The sequence below is a fragment of the Ptychodera flava genome, chromosome 17 (genome assembly GCF_041260155.1).
Source record: "Ptychodera flava strain L36383 chromosome 17, AS_Pfla_20210202, whole genome shotgun sequence".
Taxonomy (NCBI): domain Eukaryota; kingdom Metazoa; phylum Hemichordata; class Enteropneusta; family Ptychoderidae; genus Ptychodera; species Ptychodera flava.
The window spans coordinates 10,690,040-10,705,850 of record NC_091944.1 but is presented as its reverse complement, the minus strand read 5'-3'; the positions used below and the strand labels follow the sequence as shown (position 1 = coordinate 10,705,850).

Below are 15,811 nucleotides of genomic sequence, written 5' to 3'. Positions count from 1 at the left end.
GACCAGCACCTACGGAATCGTAATCTGAACTTAGAAAGTTCGTACTTCATCATGTGATAGAGGGACCGTGATCGAACGATGGGACGATGAATCATGATTAGAACAAACAAGACGTATCATTTCCACGTTACATCAAGTGACACATTTTTATTTTCTAATTTTAAGCATATCTTACTTTTAGAAGTGACAACATTGTACAAAATTTCCACGACGGTTCCGCTGTAGGCGATCCTGTATACAGCAGTTTGGTCTTTTAGTTTACGCCCGTGTTGCTGTCTGCTGCTGATTCGCAACTGTGCCACCTTCTGCTTAGTGACCGCAACAATTGGTGGACGAAATCCGGGTAGAGAGCAAAGGTAGACAGCCAAAGTGTTGTACCAAAGACAACGTGATTTATTACTTCTCGAGGATCCGCTTAAATCCATACCGTCTATTCCTCGCAAAATCTTACAATTCAGGGTTTAAATACCTTTCTACATCTGTACATTCTCGTCACTTTCTAAAAATAAAGAATGCTGACGTGTAACATGCTTACGTGAAAATATTAGTCATGCTTAAATTTAGAAAATAAACAATCATAAATTGTCTGTTCTTGTCACTTGGTGCAGCATGGAAATCACACGTGTTATTTGTCCTAATAATGATTGATCATTCAATCGTTCGATACAAGGAATTTTCAAGTAGACTGTGACAATACAAATACTTCTTATACTTTCCTCGAACACGTGTACACATTATTGATAAGATGATACCAAATAATACGCCCTTCTATGATGGTTTACCGTAAACTACATGTTGGCCGTCACTTCAAATTAAACAATCTCCCCGGTTAGACGAAAAAATTACATACAATCTAAACGGAAATTATTTTGAACACCTATTTACATCTTACTTTGAGTTGCGCTAGTTGGCAGCTATGATACACCTATTTTATGTTTAAACTTCATGAGCTATGACCTTGATATAGTTTCCAGTATATTAGTAGCGTCTACAAAATTAAGGAGCTTTGCTATTCACACAGCCATGCTCAAACGCCTGGTGTCAATTTCTCCACAGAGCCTGTACATGCGTAATGTTATGTTCAATATTATTTTTAAAAACAATTCTTGTCCGGAATAGCATGACTAGAGTTCACTTGTCAACAATAAATCGCTCCCCCACATTGCATCGTTTCAGTACGATCAATACTTGTATTTAAAGATACTGTCGTATAAGAGACAAAGAATGATATATTTTGTTTTATGAAATAAGTTGATTGCGACTTTGTCCTAAGCTACTGCAACTTTAACTTTAAGGTAATTGTAAAGGCTTCTTGGCAACGTTTAAAAGCATGAATATTCGTGGAGTGCACTCGTGAACTGAGCTTAAAATGGGAAAGTAAAAAATAGCAATTTCAATACAGTTTTTCGTTAGATGAACTCCTGTTTTAGCCTATAAAATACGTAAAAACTCAGTCGTGGAACGGGCTCGCGCATACTGGAAAATAAAAAATGACATTTCAACACAATGTCGTTTTTCTTCCGTTTGTTTAAACCACAGACACTGTCGGTAGCACAACAGAGTATACAGTTTTGCATGCTATGATTTATTGTACAGTACATGTATGGAGTCTAAGTAATGTGTTATACACATCGATTGCAAATGGGATGAAAATGTATCTTTCACCACCCAGGGAGGTGTTAGCTCGTTATAGCTATACTAATTGTCTATCATGTCTTCAAGATTTCTATAAAACACTTGTCATAAGGCTAACCGCCACTAAAACGTTAGAAAAACGGAAAATAAATCAACCATTTGTTTATTTCGTTCTTGACTTTTTTATGACTTTTGAAATCACAGATGCGAATACATATACTCTGAAACAGTCAGTGCCCACAAATTCCTTTCTTAGCTTCTTTTATACGTTAAAACTTTCAAGCGTGGTATGTTGGTCTCCATTCAAGACAGCTTTGTCCAGTCAATCAATTTGATTAGAAATAAAGCTGATTAAAAAACGCGCCCCTTATAATAATGATCAACTGATATTTCCCGTTTCATAAATAGCTCTATACCTCATTGTAGAAAGATACTGTTTATTTCTCACTGATAAAGTAATCAATATTAAATACAAGATATCGATTCCCGGCCACTTTTTATCCGCAAGAATCTGTTACATACAAACAAAGTTATGTTTTGTGTGTATGTTGCTAAACCTAAAGTAAGGTTAAGATTGGAAAAAGGCATTTTGTTTTTTTTCAATTATGAGGCCAGTCCGCTAGTCAGTCACTAGGTTCAGGTCAGGTTTCAGATCCTGCCATTTAAGTATCTTACCCAAATTGGAATGTTTGCATATGAAACAATTTTGCTATTGCATGTGCAGAAGTGTATCGGAGTTTGCTCGAGTAGATTAAATCAAGTAGTTTAATTTTAGAAATGGAAATTCCAATTTGTGGAACCTTCTTTGTATCAGTTTGCGTGCCTCGAAAGTGAAAGACTTAAACTTTTGGTCAAACTTTCCCAAATGAAACTTCCGACCATTATCTTACCAATTAAATAGTACAAAAATCAGGGGCTCACCGTGTAAAAGTCGGTACTAGAGAAACAAAGACACATATACCTAACATTGTCTCTGTATTAACTCGATGGGGAAAAATAAAATTTTAGATTTTTGAAAATTAAGAACGTGAATTTGTTTAACTCAAAGAGCTTTAAAATGAGTACCCACGAGAGGTAGATAAAAAAAGTAAAAATCAGAGAGTCGAGATATTTATCCCCAAGGCTCATTTTACCTCAACTTAAAGAACAGACTGTTATCCCTTGGTTCAGATCAAGCAGGATTTTTAATATCATCTTACTTTCATTATCAATGGCTTTTCGTCCAATTCCATTTTAAAGGCCTCTCATTCAATTCTTGTGCAATTAGGCTGACAGACAGAGTAATTTTTCAAGACAATACTATTTTACGTACGACCTCTTGACCTCATTACTTAACGAGCTCGTAAAATGTGGACACCACAGCGCAAAGAAAACCATAGCAAGGTCATGCCATGTTTTTTTCCTCGCGCTGGTACTGATACGTTACATCACTGCTTTGAAAATGACACGGAACATTTGATGTGAAACATGATAATGAAGGCAAATGTTTTTCTCAAAGATGTTTACATTACAATTTTCTAGTGACAGAAGAAGAAAGTCTGTGCTACGCGGTGAGGGTACCAGCCAAGCAAACCACCCACTGTCTCTATATCCTTCTTGATCATCTATCGAGATAAATTGTTTTACTGAAAGAACGAAAATATTATTTAACTTTCTCTAATGGCTTACGTTGAGAGATACTTGAGTATACTTTGTAAAGGTTAATTGTATGCCTCAGAGTGGAAATTTATTGAAAACTTTAAACTTGCTGGATAAAAAGGTGCCGGGCGTGTATAAATAGTACAAGACTAAACCAGCCTTTCATATGACAACCACGTGCCTGGAAACTGCGTTCGTTCATGATCCCTGGAAAAGCAAGTAGGTATACATGGCAACCAATACGACCCTGGGGTTAACGTAAGAATAACAGTCTTTAAATTATGTCTTATGTTCTTGTCGGTAGCTGCTATTATTTCACATTATCTTTGCAACGTTTTGAAATGGACTATGTCGATTGCGCTGGCACGATAAAATATTATTAGCCCTGCGTAGATGCTGTATCTTTCCGGCGTTGCAGGGCGTTATACGGCCTCCCATCACATGTTGTGGGATGCCGTATAACGCCGGCAACACACAGCATCGTACAGGCTAAGTTTGGTATACTTGTTATCGACAAGTGCTCGACCGGTGCAACGTACTTTCATGGTGTGTTAGAATTGTGTAGAATAAAAATATTAACTTCAGAAAGAGAAATCTCTTATACCATCACACTCGTTTTGGTTTTTTTAAGAAATAAATATTATTCAAATATTACTCGCACACTATGCTGATTACTGCCAAGAGATCGATTTGACGTCATAAATAGGCTATTTTGGTGATTCTCCGAAGTGTCGTCCGAAACTTGTAAATCAAAAGCGCGCTCGGAGGTCATATATAAACGCCCTAAACCTGCTACAGTCAAATATTCTCCCTACATTTACAAACTGACTATCCAATTGCACATATGTTTAGTTCTTTCCTACTTCAACCAGTTCTTAAGGATGACCCAGACATGTGTAATACGGTATCAAATTCAGACATTCTCTGTGGGAGTTCTGGCTAACCTCCTCTGTTCTGCAGTGACGTTGAGTTATTCCCACACTGCCATGACGAATGACAACGGCCACACTCTTAGGCACGCGCAGCACCAGTCTTGATTTATCCACATGCAAGAATTATGCAATAATGCAATGACTTTCCTTGATTCTCTGCCAATGTTGGACAGACGATGACAACCGAGAAACGTATGTCCGCATGTGGTATGATCAAAACTTACCGTATCGTAACCTATCATGTTTCTTGAAAATTTCGAGGGTAGACCTATTTTGAGAATCACGAATCAAAGAATCAAGGATTGAGAATCACATTAAAATTGGCATCTGAGTGTCAAATTGCAGGAACTGTATACAACTACGGTCCTTTGATGCTATCACCAGTTTCAAAACTTTTACCAGAGTTCCGTCATCAGTCCCCTAAAATTCATCTTTAGCCTCAATCGTGTGGAATAATTGATTGATTGTATATATTACCAGCACAAAAGCAAAAGGTGGAAAAGTGTACATCGCTACATCTGATTTTAATCAGATTGGTTCAGCATCGAGTTCGAATCTGATCGAATATACGTACAGTCTGTTCGTTTCATTCATCGGGCCAAATTGAAAGTGTTGTCGAAAGTTTGCAGTTGGTTTCTACTTCTCATCTGTGAACAATCGACTGTGGGCGTACGTCCTTGGCAAATGAGTCTTCGTAGGGTGGCATATTAGGTGATGGAGGCAAAGGCTCGGATATCGCGGGAATGCGCGTAACTATCCACGGTTGATATGTAGGAGGGGATTGTGAAAATATGTGATTCACTTTAGTCGTAACTTGTCAAGGCCGATGTAAAAGGGGCAAAAATATCACAAAAGATGGCAAAAAATTACAAATATTGATCTTTGTCAAAGGCGCGGACATAAATTGTTTTGATTACAGAACGTGTTGGAACGACACCTAGTCATTACATTTACACAAGTGTTTATTTTTCAAGCGTGCTAGCAACATCCGAAAACATAGTAATTATTTTTCAATTTGCTTTCTAATTTCAGTAAAACAGCCTACACTCGGCTCGTTGTGATGTTTGAGCAAATAAACACGAAAACCACTCAGAGTACAGAGGAAGCTGACTTGTAACTGTTACGTTTAAGCGTTTCTGGCAATACTTGACATGTCATATTTATCACGATGAAAGGATTAGAGGAAAATGTGCACGTTATTGAAAGGTTGCAGGGAGAAAGAACTTGAAACAGACCAAAATCATCGTTTTGTCTTCACTCTAGAAGATCCTTTCAAATTAAACATTATACCAACTACATTTTTCGGATCCACAATAAACATTGAAAGGACGGTCGACATATAAACCATTCATCCTGCTAGAGATTGAAGCGATGAAGAAAACGATCAAATTGATTTCCTGTTATTTACAAAAGCACCAATGGTATCTCTTCACGACTAATCTCAAAAGTAGATGCTTCGTAAAGAATACAGTTGCCATATGAGACATTTCATATTTCATAAAATGACATTTACTTAACTTTAATGGTATTTTGGTTTTCATTGTCCAGGAAAAATGGCCTAAATAATTACATTCTTGTAAAGATAATATAGTCGACTGCAAGCCGTATAAATTTTTGCACGCCCTTTATTGATTGTGCGACGCCGTATAGAAAGAAGGAACACTGCCAAATGAATTGAAATGATGTTTACGCTTGAGGTAGTATGCGCCTCGAAAGTGAAAACTTACACTTTTGCTCAAACTTTACTGAATGAAACTTTTCAACCATTCTCTTACTAAATCAACAATAAAAATCGGGGGTCACCATGCAAACTTCGAAACCAGAGAAACAAATTACCTATTATTTTGCTACATGTATTTGAAATTCAAAATGGCCGCCACTCCTAGGCCTGTATTAACTCTATGAGGGAAGTAGTCCGGGGTCAATTGTCAGTCCGTGTGTTTTTAGTGAAGATTTTTGCCAACCTAGCTCATCGATTTACTTAATGGTCAAGTTTTTCAAAAAAAATTGTTGGCATTTTTTCTGACAACTCTGAAGGTCATTTCAAGGTCATTTCCTTAAAATCGACAAAAATCGTTTTTTCTTAGACATGAACAGACTTTATGGCCAATTTGCAACCATATTACCTTTGGAAACATGCATTTTGATGTGAATTATTCCTTACAATCATTAACATCGCAGTTTTTCGAAAAAAAACCGGTTATTGTATTAAAAATATATAGAACTACTTTACCAAAGGTCAATTGAAGGTCAGTATGAAATTTCTTTCTAATTTTCGTAGAAATGCCTTCCATATCTTAAAACATCACAATGATTATCTTGTATACAATTTCAGATTCATAAAACTTATACAACATTCTCAGGAAGTCAGATGTCTAACATTTCCTGTCAAAGGTCAATGACTTTTAATGCCATAATCTCTAATATGAAGAAAGTTTTGTTATAAAAGTAATACGATCACACAGCAACATCAAAACTTTGATAACTGTGCATGAGTGACTTCCAAAAAAACAGAAGATTTTCATGCTTAAGTTGTTAATCATTATCAAAATCATCAACAAAAGTGTCACTTATAGGAGGTGAACAGTTCGGACAATAATTTTCATCAGCCTCACAGTGAACATACTTTCCGTACATGTGATGTCATTGCATTCGTCTTGCAAGAGCAGATATTTGTTTTGTATATATTTTGTTTACAAGAATATCTGATCAAATGCACAACAGCTTCAGGGAAAGGAGGAAGCATGCTTACTATGGGTATGAATGTGTTTTCCTCCAGCTTCCATTGTTAGTTTGCTGGAGGTGGCAAGTCAGGTTAGGCAATGATATCATTTTCCATATCATTGTTTGATAATGGACTCTGAGAATTGCTTGGATAAGACTGCCTTTGGTTGGTGTACTTCTTGAAAATGATATTGCTTTTCTCAAAATTTTGGCAGCTTTGAACAGTACTCTTACATTTTCCTCTGTACTTTCCTCAGCAACTCCCTGTATTGCTGCATCTTTAGTAGCATTTAGCAAAACCAATTCTGGTTCACTGTGTCGTGCAGATTTTCCAAATTCCACACTTTTATGTGATCAGTTATAATTTTCTTTAATTTCCTATTTCCAATTGATGGGTTCACAATTCCATGTTCCTTACGTATTGCCAAATATGAGTCATGTACTTCACCCAGGTTTAAAACTGAACCTTCAGCTAAAGAATTTTCCAACAAGGAAACAATTGATATCTGCAGCAAGCATGGTGGTATTTATCATTACTGACATTTGCAGATCCAGTCTCACACAATGAGTCTGCATTTGTGTTTAAATTTCGCAATACATTTTCAATGTTTTTGGTCCAACATCTTTTGTGATTGATATTTAATGTCATGGCTCTAGCATCCTTTGGATCTTTTGCACCACTGAGTCTGACTTTTAACAAGTCTGATTTTGTTTGGTTTACTGCTTTTGTGGTTTTTCCCAGGCATTGAATGAAGAAACCTCATGGAGAGGACCCAAAGGAAATATATAATGTTGACAGACAAAACACATGCTTTTGTCGTATGTACTAGCTGATGATCTAGTGAAAGCAACTTAAGGTTCAGATGAACCAGCACTTTACATGGTAGATGAGGGTAAAGTTGGTGTACAGGGTCGTCCACGAGCTAAACCTATTAATACAGAGCTATCACATTGCTCTAACGCTTTTTCATAGCGCAATTTTGTTCACTGCAGTAGACCTTTGTGGCAAGTATTTGCATAGCATCTCCTATGCCAGCAAGCTCCACAATCTCGAAGGGAAGAGGAATCATCATCCTTGAGTCTTGAACATATTCTTGGAAAGACATCACCACAAACTTCACCTCTCTGGTGAGCAAACTCCAGCACTGTGTCATATTCAGTGGGATAGTGACACAAGCTCACTACTTGCTTCCTGACATATCAGGCATAACGTCCTCTTTTCGGAGGAATGAAATGCTTTTTACTGAAAGTTTTGACGAAGTTATTTGCATGCAATGTCAGTTATGTGAAATATGTATATGTGAAATGCAACCACTAAATAACAAGATTCGGTGACAATAAAATATCGAGTAAATAGCCTTTGGATAACGGTTTCTGAGAAACTACTAACACCGTACATGGCTAATCTCGTCGTTTTTAACCCTAAATAATCTACGGACTTCCAGTGTCTCACAATAAAGGTTCAACCCATCGTTAATGAATCATTTTTTGTACTCAGTATCAATATCTTAACAATGGGTGTCTTGGTTAGTACAACATTGTGCGTACTGGAGTTGATTTTCAAAAGCCACAGGTAGTAGCCAATATTTCTCAGCGCAGAGGCTTAGTTTGATAAATGGCTTCTGCATGTAGCCTATGATTAGCAACAAGTCTCTAATCTCTGCTATTGTTAGGAAAAAATTCAAATCGTTTTACATGACTTGGAGAGAAATGCGAGGAAAAGGGATGACTTACTGTCACTACAAGCAGAAAGTACACACTGCTAGCTGCACAGCAATCCTGTCTACACTAGTGAAATTTTGCACAGAGGTCTGGAATTTACAACCTACCAGAGTTGGTAATACTGCGGATGGCTTACGCCGAGATGCAGGGAAATTTATGATGTAGTTGTCAAGCACAGTGCATGTCAAAAACCGATCTGTGTCATTATTTAACACAGTGCATGGAAAAAGATGTACAACTGCAATACAAGCAAATCCTTGTAATTGCATATAAATTCATATAAAATGGTAAAAAACTAAAACAATAAGGTTTTTAAAATGAGCTGTGAAGTTCCCTTCCACCACTGAAGGTATTATAAAGTAATTTGGTCAATGATTATAGCCAATTTGTATGCACTACAATGCTTAATCAATGGAATTTGTGGAGTAACGAATGACCTTGAATTTGACCTTGACAAAGTGGAAAGAAAAAATGCCAACAATGTTTTTTGGACTCTCCAGATATTAAGGAACAAAATGATATTGTTGACAAGAGTCTTCACGAAATGCACACGGAAGCCAAAATCATGACAAGTGACCCAGGGACTAAAGATGAATTTTGGATTTTCGAAAAACTAAGAGGGTGAAAGGTTTATTCTCCAAGAGCTTTAAAATGAGATCCCACAAGTGGTTGATCAGAAAAGAATGTAGAAATTTGAGAGTCCGACTCGCTGTCCCCAAGGTACGGTCTACCTAAAAAAGACGTATGCCATCTACTAAAAAGATCACATACCGATACATGCACATTTTATTTATTTGGCTGATTAAAGCGCTTTACAAAATGATGACACAGAAAAAAAAACGCAAGAGACATTGAATGAGAAATGTGATTTTAGGAACTCACTGGTTTCATGAAAACGTAGCTCATGAATAGGCATGTGTTTGTGTGAGTTTTTTGTCAGCGTCAATCCATCGTAATGAAGTCGAGCAAATGTCATTTCAAGCATTTTTAGTTTCCGTTTCAGAGTTCTGAAATTCATTATACCGTGACAAGATTGAGTGTTCCAGGACACAAATAACTGTTAACGTCATTAGAATAGAGAGTGATATGTGAAATTTAGATTTGTCATAATTTATCACTATACCTCGATAAAGCCTACAAGGGAGACGACCGTTTTTCATAGTACTCCGCCTTTAGCAAATTAACTACATCATGACGCCGTGTAAACAAAGCATGACAATGTTCTCTTTGAGTAATTTGAGTTGACTTGCTGTGGTTGAAAAGTGTTTACTCTTTTAAGAGACCAGACGACAGTAATAGTATTACTGCTTCCTCTATTGCATTTTTCTCAATTTTGTGGTTTGCTCTTGTACCATTCGACGACGTCCTCGGGACGCGTTCGTGCAGTTTTGCAACAAAGCTTCGACTGAGGGGATCATTGCATGTAGGTTACCCACAACGCAAATAGAAAGCACTCACAACTCTTAGCATTGGCTGCATATTTTGAATCATCGCCAGACATGACCTTTACCCTCTTGCAGCCCCCTCGTTTGCAATGGATCGCGACCATCTCCCATCCTGATTTTCTACTTAATGATGTTGTTGCGGTTCAGTGAGCTGGCTTAGCCTGGTTTCGCCTCCTTTTGGTCCGCGGACTAGCTGGGCCATACCGTTGAGACAGGCCTGCCGTTGAGAGCACTTCAATCCTTGATCAATGTAGTCTCTGAGAGATGCCAGACATATAAATCATACCCACCGAAGCTCTGTTCCCTTGTTGCAATCAAATCTTCACGGAGACAGCTGAGTCACCAGATAGGCTTGCTGGGCACACCAATTACGATCAGATAGGGTTTCACGGCCTTGCCTACAGAACAGTGGAATCTGTCACATTTGCTTGGCTTAACGAGTCACAAAGCCCATGACACTAAACAGATCACGTGAATCGGGAAAGTGATTTCAGGATAGGACTGAATCGAGTTGACTCGACTATGCTCTTGGGACTGGGTTTGCCTGGACCATGTACTGGTGTAGGCGTCTGTAAAACTATGAAAATATTTCATATAATGGAAAGGAGACCCATTAAGACTGGAGGCGTTATAAAAGGAATATCTCTTCCCTCAGAATCGCAATACGCAATAAATGCACGTTTGATGGTTACTGATGCCAAATGCAACTGTCAGTTATTGCAAATATTGCCATCCAATCATTTGAACATGCACAATCTTACGCACAATTTCCTTTCTAGAACATTTGAAAATAATGTCAACAATAAATATGACCTTATAAAAAGTTAATCTTTTAATTCCACGCCACATTTCAGAACATATTCGTAGTACATTTGACTATGTGTGTACAGGATTACAACATAGAGTACATGAAACTTACTTTGTATGTCCGTGTGTGGCATTATCTGCTTCGCGTGACTAATGATGTTTGATTCAATTGGGGCAAGTTTATGATTTTTAAAACACACCTGAGCAACACTTGGCTAAGTGCCTATCTTAGTTTTCAGTGGTGAATAAATAGTAACATACCCTCTAAGATAATGCCTAATTGTCTTACAATTCTGAGTGGACCCAGTATTCTGCAGTCCTGCTATTTCGATGAAAGGACACTTTAATGGCCAAAACGTCCTTACGACGAGTTAGGCATAGCTTGTAACTTCAACTTACTCATGACTTTTTAATTATCGCAGTTTCCGCTTTTCAAAGTAGACCGCTGACGAGTAAAACACATGGCCAATCTTAACTTGAAGTTGAACAGAGTCAGGGTGTGTGCCAAGCGATGACAGATATTGACCCCTTTGACCTCTTGTTTGTTTTACGTTACCATTGCCGATGACTCTGGACGTGATATATCCCGCCACTCACGCTTAGTGACACTTGTTGAAGTTCGGGAACCCGATCATGACAAAGAGAGGAAGACAGTAAGGAAAATCCCTGCGATTGATCGAGAAATGCTGTTTCCGACTTTCAACACTTGCTCTGTGAAATTAAGACGGACAAATTCTTTTGGACTTGGTAAGAGAAATAACCCTTTGAGTGCTACAATTTTTCCCATAAAAATAATAGTGCAACATTTTACCAAATTTTATGAATTTTTCTGTAATGTTGGAATAATTTTGAACCAAATGGTCATCACATTTCATTGGTTACAGTTTGTTATCAAAATTTGGGCAAAACTCTGAAAAAAATGACCACTTGCAGGGTATATTTTATAAAGACGACAAAATTGACTTTGGCTTAAGGAGACAGTACTGAAGCTTCTGGTGGTATTTTCATAAATTTTGATCTTGAGTACAAGTTTATTTTATTCCCCTCCCTGGAGTATGTTTAACCTTTTGAGTGCTGTAATTTTTCCCACCAAAATTATAGTGCAACATTTTCAAATTTTTATAAATTTTTCTGTAATTTATTTGGTAATTTTGGACCAAATGGACACTATATTTCATTGGCTACAGGGTTTTAGCAAATCTGTTGAATAAAAATTGACTGGGTTAAATTTTGTGAAGGTGACAAAAATTGACTTTGGCGCTCAAAGGGTTAATTACGAAGTATTGACAACGCATTGTGTTTACAGTGTACGTCTTCATTGTTGGCATTCGATTGTGAATGTACAATACTGTTGGACACTGCACACAGGCTGTATCGACAAGCTGAACACTCGGCATTTCGGCATGGTTTTAGGAGGAGATCAAGAAACTGTAATATGCAAACGGAGTAACAATGAGGCAAATGTTTCAAAAGTCACACCTTATGGACAATTATTCCTGTCACACCATTTCGATTCAAAGAGGTTCATCTTTGCCAAAGAAACCACTGTAGTGAAAGGATTGAAAAAAAATCGATTTTCAGGTAGTATGCAGCTTCGAAAGTGAAAGACTTAAACTTTTCTCAAACTTTCCTCAAGGAATATTCAACCATTCTCTTTCGAAACACAAGAATAAAAATCGGGGGTCACCATGCAAATTTTGGTAGAGAGAAACGAACTACCCAAGTTTTTCTTGAATTTCAAAGTGGCCGCCATAAGGTGTTAACTCAAAGGAGAAAAATAAAATTTTAGATTTTTCAAAAAACTAAAACGTTGAAAGTTTTTCTTACTCCAAGGGCTTCAAAATGAACCCCTAAAGCTGTACATCACGAACGAATTGAAAGAGTTTGAGAATATTTGAGAATCTAATAAATATCTGTCCCCGTGGCTCATTCTGCCTCAAAGGAATCGACCAATATGGCGAAACTGGGATTTTTGGTGCCCATTATCGTGTTTTGTGCCTTCGCTTGTGTCCTAATTCTGTCAGCAAAAAGTCCCGATAAATTAACTGTGTACAAGTACTTGTGTAAAAATTGCATAGCTCTTTTGGTTTCCCACATTCTTCAGCCGGATGTCATACCGGAACTCTTCAATCGCTCACTGTATCACTCACATACCCGGACAATGGCTGTAAAATCCGGGAGCATTCTGATAAACTTTGAAAAACGGACTGCGCCTGTCGTTTACGTGACTTCAAAATGATGTCATGAGAAATTTATAAACAGGAAGAATGCTAACTACGTCAAGAAGAAAAATAAATTTTTGCAACTATTGACGTCATTTCAATCTCATCAACTGTAATGGCAGATTATTTATTTTCACATGAATCACACATTTTCACATGAATCGTTCGCTCTAAGTTATATCGATCGGTCCCGAGTAAATTGAAGCAATTACATATGTCATATTCAGGTTCTTATGCGCTAGGGACAAAATGTGGATATGCAGAACAGGTGCACATCTAACCATAGTTATAGAGCTTGCTGTATCACTTTACATGGATAACGCCCGGCGATATTTAAATGCCAGTGTTAAAGATTTGCAAGAAAAATTCTGACAGATTCTCTGATCTAGTCACACATCTGTGAATAGTCTCTTCCAATGTCGTAACTGATGTACAGTGAGCATCATCAGATGCATGCTTATGTTCTAGACATCCTTGTGATATCAGTTGTTTTACACTTAAGAATTACCATGAACTATCATCCATCGATGCAGTCTAATCAATATTTTGTTTCAAGACTTTGTTTGCAATACATACATACATACATTCATACATACATTCATACATACATACATACATACATACATACATACATACATACATACATACATACATACATACATACACACGTAAAAATACAATATACCAGTACTTTCATCGTCTTGCCGTAAAAAGTAATGTCTCGGTCAAAAATACGCCGTCTAATTGTCCCTTTGCCGCTACCCTCGTATAGAGGGCTCATAATAATTCCACCTTAAACTTTATGAGGAACCATGACCTCCACTAAGATATGGTAACCATGTGATTGAAGAGTAACTGAGGTTAGAAGGGGCTTGACTAACTTAGTCAATGATGTTGATTGTTGTCAGTAAAGGCTGTGTTATGCATTTGATTCTGATATCATGGTGGTTTTTCACATTTCCATGTGGTAACAACATTCGCTGGCGTAAGAAACAATGGTAAACCAAGAAATGTTTTGGTTTCATAACGATAATTGAATGATCAGACACAATTCCCAGGCTCATGTCAGACATATATTTTCCAATTATTTCAAGCATGAATCGATGATATTTTGTTACATACTGTGGTGATTTGTCATCAAGTTTTTGCATTCCAATATCAATATGACACGACTGTGTTATTGTAATTTTATCTTTACTACCTCTGTAGAGGAAGTCGTGGTTTTCGAAGCAAAGTTTCTTTTTTAAAGCGTAAACAAGAAAAATGGAACAATTTAAAATATGTTTGTGAAAGATTTCCGTACAAAGACTGGGTGTTTTGGGATAGTTAGAGCATCAAATACAGACTTTGATGATAACGTTTGTTTGCCAGGAACAAATATTTAGCCTCTTCTTGATTTGTTGAATGCTGTTAACTTTTATCGTGTGTGTCATGTTAGCTTGAACGTGGCCAATTAATCACGCCACAAGCAAGGGGGCTCTACTCCTGCCTAAGATAACAGCAGTTACAGCACAGCTTTCCAAAGAAAAATCACCAATAATGTTTGTAGACGACAGCTAAAACAACTAACTTGCAGTAATCTTTTTAACCATAGCGTTGAGAATTTCTCATGAGATAGTCCGTCTGAAAGTGTATGATCCCGAATAATTTTCTACAAACTTTGAGATTATATAGGGGGCCGTTCAAAAAAATGAGAAGAAATCTGTGTCAAAGTGTTGTCTGATTTGTATGCCCTCAATGCATGGGTCCATATGCCATCAATTAACTCTTCGCCTCCGAAGAAAACAACTTCGAACCACATACTTCTTGAAGACCACAGCGGCCTTCCCTGGTTCACTGGTGTCCTTAATCACAGATGTTCAACCACTGCAAAACACGTGTCTAGGGCCAGGAATACAAATAAGCGTCTCAAGAAAAAATTGGCTCCCGCTATGACGGAGGAAACACTCCCGTTTGTTTAACCTTCGTTTGACTATTAACAATTTCCCGTCGGATTGAAGTTTGATGATGTGGTAAACACGGGTAACATTTCTTACACGCATGTGGTCGTCATGGTCTTCCACTTTTACAGAGAGTAGTATATTGTGCTATAGAAAAGTCTTCGTAGTTCTGTAAAGCAAACTCGATTATATAAATCGACGAGATTTAAATGTGCAGTTATGTTTAGCGGAATGTTGATGTACGACACTGGTTTGCTGAAGGCTATATATTTGGACGGGGCACATGTTAAGACGAGGCAAAGGATGTTAAATGACGCACAAGTACACGGACGCAGTGGAAATTAATGATATATGTGGTTCTTGGATTGTAACCTTAAAGTGGTAAAAATCCGCACATGGACAAGCACACTTGTGTGGTAATTTCGTCAAAATAACATAGATACAATTTCCTGTTTTGCAAAGAAGGTGCCTTCAGTGCATAAATCAAAAGAACCCCAATAACTATGATTTTGGATATTTGAAAGGAGAGGAAGAAGTGGATTAACAATCGTTAACTTTTTTCAATGTCATGTATTTTATTTTACATCCTAAGAGTAAGACTATGTTAAAACGCGGAGAGAGGACAGCTAGACTGCTTGTAAATTGAACAATCCTGATCTTTTCTTCAGCTCGGGCCTCAATTCTTCTGATACAAATAAACAAACGCATGAGTAGTGTGCCAGAAATATTTCCCAGCCTGACCTCAG

General features: G+C 37.4%; 1 protein-coding gene across 1 annotated transcript in view; it reads left to right on the top strand.

Annotated features, from left to right (window-relative positions):
* The window catches only part of LOC139115386 (uncharacterized), a 45,506-nt gene that overhangs the window by 11,331 nt on the left and 18,364 nt on the right, over window positions 1-15,811 (top strand). The window lies entirely within an intron of this gene.